The following is a 16386-nucleotide window of genomic DNA, read 5'->3' as shown; positions in this document are numbered from 1 at the left end:
TCCTTTGACTTGTCTCCCTTCGCTTCCTTTTCCTCCCCAGGTGCACCGGACCTTGTCCGAACGGGTCTTCCTACCACTGTTCTTATGTATTTTTATGTATTTTATGTATTTCTTTGTGAAATGTTTTTGTAGAGAATGATGGTCTTGGAATAAATTGTTGCCAATAAGCGATACCTCCAAAGTTTGTCTGTGCTTGCAATCCGGTGAGTCAAAAGAGGGTTAGGCGTCTGGGATCACCGAGCCCTGAATGTCCCCTCCCTCCAAACCGCTTTTCTGGCGTCCAGACAAGTAGTGTGGGGATTTAAACTCTCCTACCCACAGTAAAAGAGGCTGAGGTGGAGCTGAGAGCCACTGACCCCTTTATTCAAGGTCCCTCCAGTGAAGTAGACCTCAGAGCTTTCTCAAGACCTGATGTGCCCTTAGAGGTCCCCTCCCCTCCAAACTGCTCTTCCCGGTGTCCAGACAAGTAGGAGATGTCCTCAAATGGCCCTTTGCACCAACAGCTTAGTTGAATGGAAAAAGCAGTAAAGAATCTGCCACATGTAACACTCTCACCTGAGGTAACCCCCTGGCTTTGTCAGTGTCTTGGTTGGTGGGGCTAAGCCAAGCCAGGCAGAAAGCAGTGACCATAAGCAGACAGGGGATGCTTCTGCCTTCCTTGCTCTCAGAAGGGAAGGGCCAGCTGGAGATTTAGGGCCTGTCCTTGCTCCTTGGCTACTTGCCAGCCCTGATCTTGGTTTGCTCAGCTGCCTTGGGCCCATGGTACTGACTAGGGCAGGCAGTTGCCACTCAATGGATGAATCCTTCAACAAGCATCCATTTATTGTGCCAGGCACTGTGCTAGGTCTTCTGGATATAGAGACAAAAATGGCATGCCCCACACTCCTAAGGAGCCTGCATGCATCATCCCCCGTTGGGGGACGCAAATGCACATCAATAAGTAGCTTCAAAGGGGCAGCTAGGTGGTGCAGTGGCTAGAGCACCAGCCTTGAATTCAGGAGGACCCGAGTTCAAATCTGGTCTCAGACACTTAACACTTCCTACCTGTGTGACCCTGGGCAAGTCACTTAACCCCAGTCTCAGGGGAAAAAAAATAATAATAAGTAGCTTCAAAAATATACAGTATTTCTGGTTCAGGGAAGCTCTTGAAACAAAGGGGCTCAGGAAAGGCTGCTTGGGAGAGATGACGTTTGAGCTGAATTCTGAAGGAAACCAGGACTTTGAAAAGGTAGAGGGGAATGAGCACTTTATATAAGTACCTTCAGAGTCTGCATGCTGGGAGTTTGGGGAGTGTGGAAGACCCTGTAGGAAAAGGCTTTTATATTCTGCTAAACAGGCTTCTCTGGATGGAATGTCTTGCAGCTTTCCCCAAGAGAAAGATGAGGGGTAAGTTTAATGAAGGAACTGTGAGCCTCTTTTCCCAGCTATTCCTAACTGAATGGCTTAATGCAAGTGAAGTCCAGGTGGAGGCCTTAGCAAATGGATTTAGGTCTGAAAAGCAACCCAGGGTCAGTATCCCAAGGAAATCTTAAAGGAGAGAAAAGGACCCACGTGGTCAAAAATGTTTGTAGCAGCCCTTTTGTGGTAGCAAAGAATTGGAAAATGAGTAGATGCCCATCAGTTGGGGGATGGCTTAACAAGGTATGCTTTAGGAAGATCTCGGAGTATTATCGTTGTATAAAGAACAATGAGAACAATGAACAAGCTGATTTTAAAAAGATTTATTTGAATTGATTCTGAGCGAAACAACCACAACCAGGAATACATTGTACACAATAACAGCAAGAATGTGAGATGATCAACTAGGAAAGACTTGGTTCTTCTCAGTGCTTCAATGTTCCAAAGTAATTCCAATAGACAGAAAATGCCATCTGCATCTATAAAAAGAACTGAGACTGAATGTAAATCAACACATGCTATATTTACTTCCTTTTTTCTGTTTTTTTTTTTTTTTTTTTTTCTCTCCCATGGTATTTCCCTCTTGTTCTGATTTTTTCCCCACCCAACATGATTCATAAAGTAATATATCTTAAAAATAAATCTCCTGAACGGCAATCCACCAAAAAGCAGAATCTGTTTTCTGGCTCTATAAGAATTGTGAGCCTATTAATGGGGGATTCAGGAAATATCCATCCTACCCTACTTTCATAAATGGGATCAAAATATAGGTATAGAATCAGAAAATGTAATGACTAAGAACCATAGATCCTCACAGCTCAATAAGCAGATTGGGGCAGACCTAGAGAAAACTTTTGGCCACAGTAGAGACAAAAGGTCATTTGAAACCTTTTTTTGAATCTCTATTCCATCTCAGGTGACATGGATGCTGTACCAGCTCAGACCTTAAGATCTTACTCTAACAATCCTCACTATCCTAAAAGAGACCCCCCAAAAAAAACCCCCACCAAAAAACCAAAAAAAACCAGATGCTTCTTTTTTTAGCATTGTCTGTGGTCCAAAATGCATTCCTTTCCTTTTCCAGGGAAGAAGGAATGTGATTTGGAGAAGAATCTTGACTGAGGTTCTAGCAAATTCCTATCCCCAGCTGTCTTAGGAGGTCATATATTTAAACTTCAGCCCTTCTCTGTTGGATGTCAGTCTGGGGAGGAATGGTCACAAATGTGTTATCCCTTAAGCTTTGTTGTTATTCAGTTGATTTTCAGTCATGTCCAACTAATCCATTATAAAGAGCTTTCCCAGATAGACTAGGAAATGTAGGTGAATATTAGTGAGCAGAAGATTGGCTATCTGCCTTGATCCTTTTTGCATGATTGTTGTATGCATAAATACATACACATGTACACTATAAGTGCAAAGTTACTTATGTACATACATGCATACTGAATGATCATTGACTGGCTATATTCATGCAGTGCACATTTATTATTTTATTTCCATGTTTATGTAATTATATGAAGTAAGATTCTGTACAAAGTCCTGAAAGTCTCTTGCAGGTACCACTATGGCAATTATGACAAAAAAGGAAAACACGTCTTTCTTTTAATCTGGCATGATCTGTTCTTGCTGAAGATATACTGAATCTTTGTAATCACCATTTCCTTTCCAGAATTTTTCCAGCAGTAGAAGTAAAATTCATTGTCATGCACTTTGCAGACTCTATTCTCTGTCCCCTTTTTGAAAAACTGGAGCTTTTACTCTCTAATTTAATAATTCTTGCCCCATTCAAATATTTTGAATATTCTCTGACAAAACCATCTGAATGATCTTTTCATTATATTGCCACCTGGTGGTCAAATTGTAAAATGTCTCACTCCTGACTGATAAATGAATGCTTTGGGGGATGATTCAAATCAAGATGCATTTCTTAAGTATTATTCAGTAAGAAACTTCTATCCTTTTCCCAGAGGCCTGGAGAGATTTACATGAACTGATGCTAAGTGAAATGAGCAGAAGCAGGGGCGGCAACAAGATTATATGATGATCAATTCTGATGGATATGGCTCTCTTCAACATGAGATGATTCAGGCCAGTTTCAATGATCTTGTGAGAGCCCTCTGCACCCAGAGAGAGGAGGGTGGGAACTGAGTGTGGAGTTCTTCACAAAAAGAGTCTTCATTCTTTTTGTTGTTTGCTTGCATTTTATTTTCTTTCTCATTTTTTTCTGTTTGATCAGATTTTTCTTGAACAGCAAGATAATTGTATAAATATGTGGCCATCTATTGGATTTAGCATATATTTCATATATTTAACATATATTGGATTACTTAGTGTCTAAGGGAGGGAGTGGGAGAAGTGGAAGAAAAATTTTAATGCAAGGCTTTCCAAGGGTTAATGTTGAAAAATTATCCATGCATATGTTTTGGGAAAAAAAAATCCATCCTTACCTACTTCTACAAACCTGGATCAAAGCATTCAGATTTGTTCTTCTGAAAAGAACAAATATACAGGTATATGCACCATAAATGCCTATCAAGTATGTACAGCAAGTGAGTAGAGATCTTATACCTCATTGTTATGGGCCAGAACTCTGTACTTAAAACAAGGATTCTTAAACTTCCCTACACTAGGTAGAAGAATTGGGTACTTTGTTAGTTGGAATTTCTTTCTTGAATTTTCTTCCTACCCTAGCAACTATCATTTCTTGAAGATTATACTTCTTTCACTGTGACTAGACTAAAAGAATAACCACTGTGGCCTTCTTTCTTAGCATGTAATGCCTATTGGTCAGAAATTTTTTTAAATTCCTTCCTTCCTTCCTTCCTTCCTTCCTTCCTTCCTTCCTTCCTTCCTTCCTTCCTTCCTTCCTTCCTTCCTTCCTTCCTTCCTTCCTTCCTTCCTTCCTTCCTTTCTTCCTTCCTTCCTTCCTTCCTTCCTTCCCTTTTTTTTTAATTATTATTTTAGACTCTAGGGAATGGAATTCAGAAGAGATCTAAAAAGGAACCCTTAATAATCCTGCCCTCCTTCCTTACCGGCATTTTTCTAAAGAAGGAGTGTCAGAAATGTGACCTAGCTCTTAATCCAATTGTCTCTTTATAATGTATGAAAAAGCTTTCTCTAATAGAATCAGAAAGCCAGCTAGATGAAGATTATACATGCATACATATGTATATAGACATATATGTGTATATGAACATATTATCTATGATTTATGCTGTTATTCATGCAAAATATTTGTATTGTTTATTTTTAAAATTTCTAATAAGTTTTTATTGATGTCTTTTAAAAAAAAATTTTTATCAGCATTTTCCCCACTATCTGTTCCTCTTTGCCTCCCACTGAGTCATCCCATACAACAAATATTTTTTAAAGATAAAAAGGAGAAGAAAAAATCAGCACAATCAAAGCAATCCTTGAAATATGTCATTTCTGTAAACAATGGCAAATTTTGAATAAATTTTGAAAACTCTCAAATTTCTCTCTGCATTTAATCAACTATATGAAAGGAAGGGTTCTAGGGTGATTGAAATCTAAGGATATGAGGATGAGTATTTTAGGTAGTGGATTTAGGTATGAGAGTATACTATAGGGTTATATGCATAGACTTTCAAGAAGAGAAAGCTATTTCTCCTGAATTTCTATTCTACTCAAGGGTTAAATTTGTTTGTTATTATGTGTCAAGGTCACCTTCTCAGTGTCTGTTAGTAGTGATGTAGCCCCCACCTACATTCTTGAAGCTCTCTTCTAGATTCTTGTTGGGAAAATTCTCAACCTGTTTACTAGATAGACCTTCCCAGCTTTTTCATTTTTGTCACTTGGGTTTGCTTGAAGAGCCTGGGGAACTATAGAGATAAAGGCTTTTGGGGGGAAGGTCCAGTGGACATGATGTGGACCTCATATACCTCCCATAACCATTCCTCTAGCCATTTATTAATTTCCAAAGGAAAAAAAAAAGGAGCATCCAATAAACTTATTATACTCAGTTACTTTGCTCCAAAAACCTAATGACGAATGGTCATTCTTAGAGGCCTCAGGGGATAGTTGAAGGGAGTTTTGTTTCCTCAGTGTACCACTACCTTTATTAATAGCCTAAATCAAATGAAAAATAAAAAAGATTTGATTTGAAATTGCAGTCAACAAAGGTGATTATTTCTGCATAGGAGAGAATGTCAAGTGCCATTCCACTGATCAATCCCTGAGGATGGACACCTTCTATTGTTTATAGTTGAATAACTTGCACTACCAGAATTTTGAGGGAGGATTTCTGACGGAGAATGATTTGGTAATAGGGTCCCAAATAAAACTAGTAATCTTTTTTTTATTATTATTTTTATTAAATTGACCTTATGTACTCTAGTTTAATAGTCAATGACATATGTCTTTGCAAAGACAGGCCATGAAACAAGGGTACATAGGAGTAGGTAGTAGCATCCTTCTAGGAGTTTCCACTGTTTCTGTTTTGCAAGTCTTAGAGATATTTAAATGTTAGTTACATTGTAATAAAGCTGTGAAGAAAATATGTTCTGCTTGATTATATCTTTGTTACAAGAAATTAGCTTTCTTTTCCTTTTTAATGAGATAGGGGATTGGAGGGAGAAAAATCTTATTTTTGTTGACATTTTTTTAAAAAAGTGGTTGGGCATTCTGAAGAGCAACGTGAAGCTTTGCCCAAAGAGCTATAAAACCATGAATATCATATGATACAGCAATACCACTGCTAAGTCTATAATACAAGGATATTTTTTTTTAATTGGGAGGAAGGATCTGGTTTTTGTTTGTTTGTTTTCATGAGACACAGATAAAGCAGTTCTTATTATTTTTTTTTTATTTTTAAAGCTCTCTTTATCAAAAGATCATTGGAACTGGCATCAATCATTTCGTTGTCAGAAAGAGTCATATTCATCAGAAATGATCATCGTATAATATTGATGTTGCCATGTATAATGATCTCCTGGTTCTGCTCATTTCACTTAGTATCGGTTCATGTAAGTCTCTCCAGGCCTCTCTATAATTATCCTCCTGATCATTTCTTATAGACCAATAATATTCCATAACATTCATATACCATAACTTATACAGTCATTCTCCAACTGATAGGCATCCACTTATTTTCCAGTTTCTTGTCACTACAAAAAGGGCTGCCACAAACATTTTTGTACATGTGGGTCCCTTTAGGAAGGATTTATTTGTATAAAAACTATTTATAGCAACTTGTCATGGCAATGAATTGGAAGATTGAGTTGATGCTCATTGATTGGGAAATAGTAGAACAAATTATGGTATATGATTGTAATGGAACACTATTGTCAAAACTTGAAGTGCCAAGGCCATGAATAACTCAAGTCTAGTCATGAGTGATGCATAATATAGGATGTTGTAAAGATAGGTGTAAATACCTAGGACCAGTAATGATTTTAGGGAAGACTAATGGGAGCTGTTCATGTTTACAGGGGTACAGGACCAACCCACTAAAGCTACTAGATAATAGGCAGAAGTTGAGTGGGCTCCCTCCTCCAACTAACAAGATGGCAGTCCGCTTTGGCTAAGGTTGGTTAACCAGTAGACAAAACCATGTTTGTTTTGTTTTTTTTTTGTTTTTTGTTGTTGTTGTTTTTTTATATACGAGATAGTTATATGTAAGGGAAGGGGTTGATTTTGTTGGTACATACACAGTGTGAGCTCAGAAACTGCCTTAGAGTGCCCCTAAGCTTCTCTATATGAAACTTATGCCTACAGGATGCAAGTGGGTGTGAATATGAAAATTATATGCTTCTTTACATCAAGAAAGGACTTATTAGGGCATCTAGATAGTCACTTATTTCAACCATTTAACACTTTCTAGCTGTGTGGCCCTGGGCAAGTCACTTAACCCTATTTGCCTTGGGGAAAAAAAAAAAAAAAGGAGTTATTTTTCTAAAGGAGGGAGGTACATGCCTTGCAATTAATTTCAAGATACAGGAGCTTTAGGGATTTCATAGATTTTATACTATTGTGCTATAACAAATGACAAGTAGGCTGATTTCAGGAGAAAAAAGAGGGATGAATATACAAACAGGGATGCTACAAATGACTCAAATATGAAAGTACATCATTATACCCAGTACTTGCTGGGATTCTGGGTGTATCTTTATTTCATATTTAAGAATCTTCAGGATCTGGTCAGTTCTAGTGTTTTATAAGAATATGAGGAATTCCTATTAAGATTATTCTGGTTGGTTTCCTACCTCTAAGTTTATAGACATGGAACTACAAAGCTGCTAGTAAAATAGAAATTTCTACCCTGGATATTGCTACGGAAACACACCAAAGAGGACCAGGATAGGAGAGAGGTAGTGTTAGATACCAGGAAAGATCATGGCTGAATCATGATTAATAGATATTGGGTGGAGAAAGACTAAACCTGAAACAAAACAAAACAATCCCCTAACACACAAAAACAAACCAAAAACCCACAGAGATTTTCTGAACTACAATACTCCTACATTCAGTTCTAATTTCTTTCCTGAATTTCAGTCTAACCCTCACTACCTGCTAGACATTTCAACCTAGGTGTCCTACAACTGTCTCAAACTCCATATGTTCAAAATAAAGCTCATCATATTTTCCCAACCTGATTGGTTGATTTACACATCTCTATTTTTATGGAGGGCAGCCAGATTTGAAGTTATATTTGACTTTTCACTTCCTTAACTCCAATCGGTTGTCAGCTCCTGTAATTTTTTTAAACCTCCAAATCTTTCAAAATCACCCTTTCACCCCATACAGCCACTGCCTTTTTTAAGACTCCAGCCATAATCCTATGGATTACTGGAACATTTTCCTAGTTGATGTCCTTGTGTCCCTCCTTCCAGCCTTAGCACAATTGCCAAAATTAACATGAGGTAATTAAAAAATCTTCAGTGTCTTCCTATTGACTCTAAGATTAATTACAAACTCTTTAGCCTTTTATGTAAGGCCTTCCACAACCTGGGAACTATATTCTTCTCCAGACCTTTCATTTTGCTCCCCTCCATGACCTTGGGGGTACTGCTAGAAAAACTATTCCCCAAACCTAGAATATGCTTCCTTTTTCAATTCCACCTTGGCTTACCTATGATACCTTCTCAAGGTGTAATGTGTCAACTATCTATCTATCTAAAGATATGGAAATATGAAACAATATATTATATAATATCTAGTAACATATAATGTATATTATACATAAATATGTAATCTAGATAGATACATATTTCTGTCCTGTCTGAACCCCTATATCTTCTTCTTACTCTTGGGGAAGCTGGATAACAGGAGTAAAACCCCCCTAAGGAATCAACGGATTTTATGATAAAAAATGAAACATTGAATAGGTTTTAGTAGGTTTCAGGAATATGGTTGGGAACCAGTTAGAGTGGGAGGAATTGAAGACTAAATGTTTCTCCTTTGTTAATTCCTCATTCTTATCTCATCCTTTAAACATAGGTATTTTCCAAAGTTATGCTCTTGGCTCTCTTCTCTTTCTTTTCTCTTTTTTTTAGTGATTCATTGTAAATGATTCTCCAATCTATACATCCATCCCTAAATTCAGAGTTTTAGATACAGATTTCCAACTTTTATCATTTTCTCTTTCTACATATCAATTTCCCCCAGTTCCTACCTTTTCTATTTCTGCTGATGATACCCCCAGCTTTCTGGTCACACAAGCTTAAAACTTTTATTCATCTTTGACTCTTTCCTTCACTTTTCATTTCCAGTTACTATAACCTATCTGCACTCTCTCTCACACACATATTCCCTCTTTTAAATGACTACTACAGCCAATCTAGATCAGGCCTACATAGCTTTTTTCCTGAATTACATTAGTAATTTATTATGTCTGAGAATCCAAGATCCTGAGGGTGGTTTAAGAAATAGATATTCCTAATCTCTCTTAATGTCATATTTTGAAATATTCTTGGAGTTACAAAGTCCTGGATTCAAATCCTACCTCAGGATTTATCTTTCTGATCCTCAACAAACAAGCTCTCTAAATCTCACATTCTACATATGTAAAATAGAGATGATAATTGCAGCTACTTCAAAGTCTCATTGGGAGAATCAAATAAGATAATATATATGAAGAAGTTTAAATGTAATACATTATTATTGATAAATCTGCCTCCTCAGTTATCAAGTTCTATTTTTAAAAAGATAAAAAAATAAAAAAAATTATTGATTTTTTGGTCTGGTGAGGCAATTAGGGTTAAGTGATTGCCCAGAGTCACATAGTTTAAAAATGCTACGTATCTTAAATTCAGATCCTCCTGATTTCAGGGCTGGTATGTTATCCACTGTAGCATCTAGCTTCCCCCTTTAATTTTTAAAATAAAATCTTGTTATTTTCTTTCTCTTATATTACCACAGTATCTCATGGAGTTTTCCTTCTGTCTCCCAGGGAGCCATCCACATGACAATATTTCATGGAGAGGAAAAAAAGAAAAAAAAACAAATTGATACATTGAAAAATTCTGAAAAATGCTATATGTAACTGTTGTAGAGTCCCTACCCCCAAAAAGAGGTCAGTTGGAGTGTCTTCTCCTGTCTTTTCATTTGAGCTTCACTTGGTCTTTATCATTTTTGGGACATTTACTTTTGAGTTTTTGTTATTCTCTCCATTTACATTGTTGTAGTTACTATGTGTATTGTTTTCTTGTCTCTGCTTACTTTACTTTTTTCAGTCTGTATAGATCTTTCTATGCTTCTATATATTCATAACACATAATTTCTTAGAGCACAGTAATGTTCCATTACATTCATGTATCACAGTTTGTTTAGTTATTCCCCAATTGATGGGCATCTATTTTATTTCCAATTTTTAACAATTACTAAAAGGGCTGCTATAAATATTTTGGAGTATATGGGGACTTTTCTTATCAGTGACTTCTTTTTGGTATCTGCTCAGTAATGGGAACTCTGGTTCAAATGTAGAGAACTTTTAGTCACATAATTCCAAATTGATTTCCAAAATGATTATACTGTTTTATAGTTCCATCAATCAGCAATAGCATATCTATATTTTTACAACCCCTCCAACATTGACCATTGCCATTTTTAGTCATATTGCAGAGCCTGAGATATTCTGGGAGATCTAAGATCCTTCTTTAGGCTGTGTCTATAAATTCTGTCAAGTTCACTTTGTATTGTTCCTTTGGTATTTAGCAGTGTCTGGAACATAGTAAATGCTCAATAGATATTTATTGCTTATTCAATTGATTGTATAGTGAAACACATTTTCATTTACTACTTTTTCTTCTAGGTTGTCCTTTACTTCTGTATATTTACATCCCCAATCTACTCTTCTCTCTTTTGCTTTTTTGGTCATTTCAGATTCAAGTTTTTCTATTTTGTTTATTATTTTTGCTATGCAACACATAATTTCTGCTCTCAAAATTCTCATTTCTCTTTTAAACCAGGAATAGTGTGTTGCAGTTATGTTTTCCTTAAATTCCACAAGATCTTCTGTCCCATCAAATGTTGGATTATTTTCTTTTATTTTGTAGTATTTATTCATAGATATCTGAACTTGTTTACTGGATCTGGAGGCCATATTTCCTCCTGTTTTTCTATTTTTCCCATTGATCTGATGCTCTTGAGTTGCAGTTCCTGGCAAGCTTTCATTCCTGAAGGGCTGTGTTCAAGCTAGCTGTCAAGGCCTGAGCAAATTTCTGCAGCCTGGAGCTGGGTCTCCACGATCTCTGTGGCACTGGAAAAGAAGGAAGAAGGACCAGGGTGCAGGAGTGGGTTTTGATGTAAAAAAGTTGTGTCCTTGGATTTGCTCGTTCAGCCTGAATGAGATGAGGTGAGATCTTTCAAGACAGTTGTGAAAATCGAGTAAGGCTTCATCTACTTCAGAGTTCGAGTAGGCCTGAAGGACTCTGAAGGGCATTGCCTTCCCCTCCTACGACATCTCCCTATTTCATCCAAATATGGGCAACTATGTACTTAATGGTCAAGTTCAATTTCATGGGTAGATCTCGCGTTTAGAATGTAAGACTCTCAGCCAATGAGGATGAGGGTCAGTGGTGGGAGGGGGAGTTTTGCGTTAGGGATTAAAGGTGCTGTCCTGTCCACAGGAGGCGCTTCCTCTCTTCGATAGTCTACTCGAAGAGTGGGACGCCCTTCTCGCGAGAATGTACAATAAACTTTGCTTTTCTCTAGAGCTCTCTCCAGCTTTTTTTATTAAATGGTGTTCCCTCACCATTTCCGTACCACACAGTTTGGGGGCTCGTCCGGGATCCTTTACTCGGTGAGTAAGTGAACTCCTGGGTGCTAGTGGGATGGCGCCCTGCCTTGATTTAGGCAGCCCACCAGCTTCCAGGGGCTTCTCCTTGCTCCCTGACGTAGAGTGGACCCGAAGTGGGGAAACTCAGAGAAAAGCAACGGAAACTCCGCGGTGAAAATCCCAACCGGTTGGTGGAGGACAGATCAGTCAAGTAATTTGTTGCGCAGCAACCCAGAGGTAAGCGTCCTGTGAAGCCCCTTGAGTCTAGTTATAGGTTCTGGAGGGGGCTGTAGACGGTAGACAGGAGGATAGCTAGGCCTTCCTGGGTGACTGAGTTAACTGGTGACAGTTAGCGTGTTTGGGCGTTTAGGAGTCTGTTAAACTCCTTCCAAATTCAATGGGTGTGGCCTAGTCCCAGCCAGCCCTCGCGGAGAGAAATGAGAAAAATATCAGAAAATACCGGTAGATATTCCCTTGGGAGATAAATTAAGTAATTGGAACAAACTGCCAAAATATGAGGAAAAATAAAAAGCAAGAAAAAGCGGATAAGGTATTGTTGTTTTGTTGCAGACTGGTGGTGCCAAAAGGATTAAATGGTACCTGAAAGGAAGGACCTGAGAGGATTTAATTCCATTAGCCCTTCCAGGGGCCTTCGGGCGGGGAGGAGAACTAGGTCTTTTGAAGCAGGGGTCGTTTCAGCTGACCAGAAATAGCTGTTAGTAAATCCCATTTGGGATCAGAAACCCTGTACACGGGGAAGTATGTGGGATTGAGCCAGTGAAGATGGTGGCTTCCTTCCTCTTCCTCCCATGTGTCCTGACTGCAGCAGGGCCACGTGGGCCGGGGGGAAAGAAACCGCTATTTGGTGAAGTTCATTGTTTTAAATCTGATAGCAAAGTAGTTTTATATTATTGGGAATTTAAAGCTGTGTTTGGGATTTTTAGTTAAAACATAGGTTTTTAAAACAAAATGCTGGTAACTTACTTAGGGGAGGTTGTGGTTGTATCTCCCTACTTCGATGGTATGTTTGCTAGAGGTATTGGGTAATTTGTAACTGAGCTATGCCTTAAGTGTTTGTCAGCTCTGTTGGGCATGTATTAAGTTTTATGAAATTTGGGTCAGTTACGTGCAAACATTGAAGTGTAATGTTTAAAAATATATACATATATATTTACTTAAAGACGGGACAGGAAAGATTGATTTGTAAAAGTAATTAATAGTTTAAATGGAGCTATGATATATTGGGTCGGGAAGCATGGTGGTGTGGGGGAAGGGTGACCACGTGGAGAGGTCCCTCCCATTAAGTATAGTGGGGTTTTTTGTTTTTAATAACTGCACCTCCTTGCTGATTTAGATATTAATTATTTCTACTGTTTAAAGGAAAAGCCTACATTTATATGGTGTTGATAACTGAATGTTTTATTTTTATTTTTCAAGTCTAACTGTTCTAAGGAGTTGGAACTGAAGTTTTCTGAAAACAAGTTATTCAATATTTATTTACATGCGTGATAGTCTCCTTGTTTAAAGATTATTTTAATCTGATCTGATAATTTGATAGGGTTATTTGCAAAAATTTTAATCCTGCTTCCTTTTTGTCCCCTGGAGAACAGAACTATTGCTGTATAAAACTGTATGACTATTGCTATTTTGGGAAATTTACTATAAGACCTTATGTTTCAGAATAGCAGAATGTCTCTCCCATTACAAGTTAATGGGAATCTCTTATCAAAACTTCTTGAATTCTCTTGTGTGTCATTAGACATTCTGTATATGATTGTATTTGCATTGGGTGTTTTTAAAAACAAACTGATTTGTATAAATAATGTTCACTTATGAAAGATCTACTTGGATATAAACTCATTGGGACAAATTCCTTATTGTTATCAACACAAGGTTATGATAAATATTTGTTTAGAATTTATGTATGGTTCTTCTAGGATGGTAAATGGGAAAAGAAATGGGTTTGTTAGAACTTACACTGTTACCAAGGGCAGTCTACCTGCCCATTGGTCTGCTCAAACTTGTGAATTGCTGTGAATTGTATGCTTTAAATCAAGTGTTAAAATTATTGCGTGACCAAGTTGGGAATATATATACTGATTCTAAATATGCCTGGGGTGTGGTGCATGTATTTGGGAGGATTTGGGAGGAAAGAGGATATGTAAACAGTAAAGGTAAAGAACTGGTTCATCATACACTAGTCAGAGAGATACTAGAAAATATTCTGACTCCTAGGAATATAGCAGTAATACATGTAAAGAGACATCAGATGGGAAATTCTTTTGAGGTAAGGGGAAATAGATTAGCAGACCGGGAGGCCAAGGGAGCCGGAGATCAGGAAATCTCTCATATAATGGCTTTGATACCTGTACTTCCCCCTAGTCTACCCTCTCCTAGTTTTACTCAGGAGGAAAAAGAGAAAGCCTCAACTCTCGGAGCAGTTGAGAACTCGGAAGGACGATGGCTCTTACCTGACGGCAGAGAGGTACTGACCAAAGCAAGTATGAGGCAAGTCCTTCAGCAACTGCACCAGGGCAGTCATTGGGATGTCCAAAACCTGTGTGATGCTATACTGACAAGGTATGTTTCCCCCGGCCTATATACTATGGCTCGACAACTGGTGGACGGTTGTCTTGTTTGTCGAAGGACTAACAGGGCTGCCCAACGCCAGCTTCCAAAAGGGGGACCACCTCCTGGAATCAGATCATTCCAAAGCATCCAGGTGGACTTTACTGAGCTGCCACCAGTGGGTCAAGTTCTTGCTGGTCATAGTGGACCATCTGACCTCATGGGTGGAGGCATTCCCGTCAGGCCGAGCAACTGCCTCGACAGTAAGTAAGGTCTTATTAGAACAAATTATTCCTAGGTACGGAATGGTGGAGAGGATAGACTCGGATCAGGGAACACATTTTTCTGCCCAGGTATTGCAGAATCTGATTAGGGCCTTAGAAATCACTTGGGATCTCCATACCCCTTGTCATCCTCCCTCTTCTGGGAAAGTAGAAAGGATGAACCAAGAAATAAAACGGCAGCTGACTAAGTTATCTTTAGAGACCCAACTACCTTGGACGAAATGCCTTCCTCTCGCTCTGGTTAGAATCAGGACCAAGCCACGTAGAGATATTGGGCTTTCACCTTATGAATTATTGTATGGTCATGCTTTCCAGGCTTATCCTAAGGGAGACTGGGACCCTATTTTAGAAACTAAGGATTTGTTTGTTAAGAGATATGTTAAATCATTGCTGGAACATTTGCAAGGACTTCAACAAAAAGGGCTAATAGCTCAGACTCCTCCTCTAGGTTTCCCTGTTCATAGAATTCAGGTTGGTGATTGGGTGCTGATCCAAGAAGCTGACTCCGTGCTGGGACGGACCCTACCAAGTGATACTGACTTCAGATAACTGCGATTCGCACCCAGGAACGAGGCTGGACACAACACACCAGGACAAAAGGACCTGTGGCGCCACCTTTATCAGAGTGGACAGTTGAAGACAGGGGAGACCTCCAATTACATAAGAGGAGGGGACCTCCACTGAATGGGAATTGTAACTGTATGACTTTTCTTACTTTGGGTCTCTTTGCCTGTTTGTGATTTGATATATTTTCCTTTGGGAAGTTCACCTTAACTTCACGGTGTTATAATAGTTGAACATTATGAGGCTCTCCCTAAGCTTTGGGTTTATCTATTTCCTTATGACCTTCTAGAGATGAGAACCAATTTCTCCTGCTCATGCAGAATATAGGGAGGACATTTAACTTATCAAATTGTTGGATCTGTGGTGGATCCCAACAATTGAACCAATGGCCATGGGTACCTGTCCCCCTAAGCCCAGCCTGGATCCTTAGCAACAGATCCCAAATTCATAATGGGACCGGTTTCTGGAATTTAGAAGAGAAACATCAGTGGTCATTGACCAAAGATAGGAAAGGGAAATACTGCTTAAATCAGACAGGACGAGGTTTGAAGCTGGGAAATAGTGTTTGTGAGTGGACCTCTTCGAGAACAGACCTGAGGCCAAAGACAATTGACTGTACAAAAATGTCTAAATATTGGCGGGATACGGGGAGGAATCCTCAATTGAGGAAGGACTAGAAAGACTGTACCTTGGATGTTCTCCCAGAAATAGGAGAGCAGGGATATTGCTATCAACAAGTCACTACTGCTGAGTGTAGTGAAGTAGAATGGGATGTATTGAGATGTATAAAAGAGAATAAGAGGAAAGGGAACATGGACACCCGGGCAACATGGGACTCTGTTTTCCACATTTTGGAGTACCTCTAATCTAACAGGCCAGTGGCCAGTTGCCAATTGTAGTTGGAGAAAAGAGCAAGGTTTATGGAAATGCCAGTATGACTCCTTTGTGGGGGAAGCCCCCTAGGGACGAGAGACCAACAATATTACCCTTTTACAAGGAATAGATCAGACATATTTCCAAGGGAACAACCTGCTCTAAAGGGTCATTATTGGATCTGTGGTTTAACTGCCTATACTCATCTGCCTCTTAATTGGACAGGGAATTGTTATATTGGACTAATAAGGCCAAAAGTTTTCTTTCTTCCCGAACAGGCAAACCAATATTTAGGGATTCAGTTGTATGATAATTTGGGAAGGGAGAAACGGAGTTTAGATACCTCCATCACTTGGACTGGAGATGCAAATGGTTGGGGTGAGGTCTGGCCTCCAGAAAGAATAATCAAAGAGTATGGGCCAGCGACCTGGGCTCAAGATGGAAGTTGGGGATATAGAACTC

The sequence above is a fragment of the Sminthopsis crassicaudata genome, chromosome 4 (genome assembly GCF_048593235.1).
Source record: "Sminthopsis crassicaudata isolate SCR6 chromosome 4, ASM4859323v1, whole genome shotgun sequence".
NCBI classification, from domain to species: Eukaryota; Metazoa; Chordata; class Mammalia; order Dasyuromorphia; family Dasyuridae; genus Sminthopsis; species Sminthopsis crassicaudata.
This window is presented reverse-complemented; position numbering follows the sequence as displayed.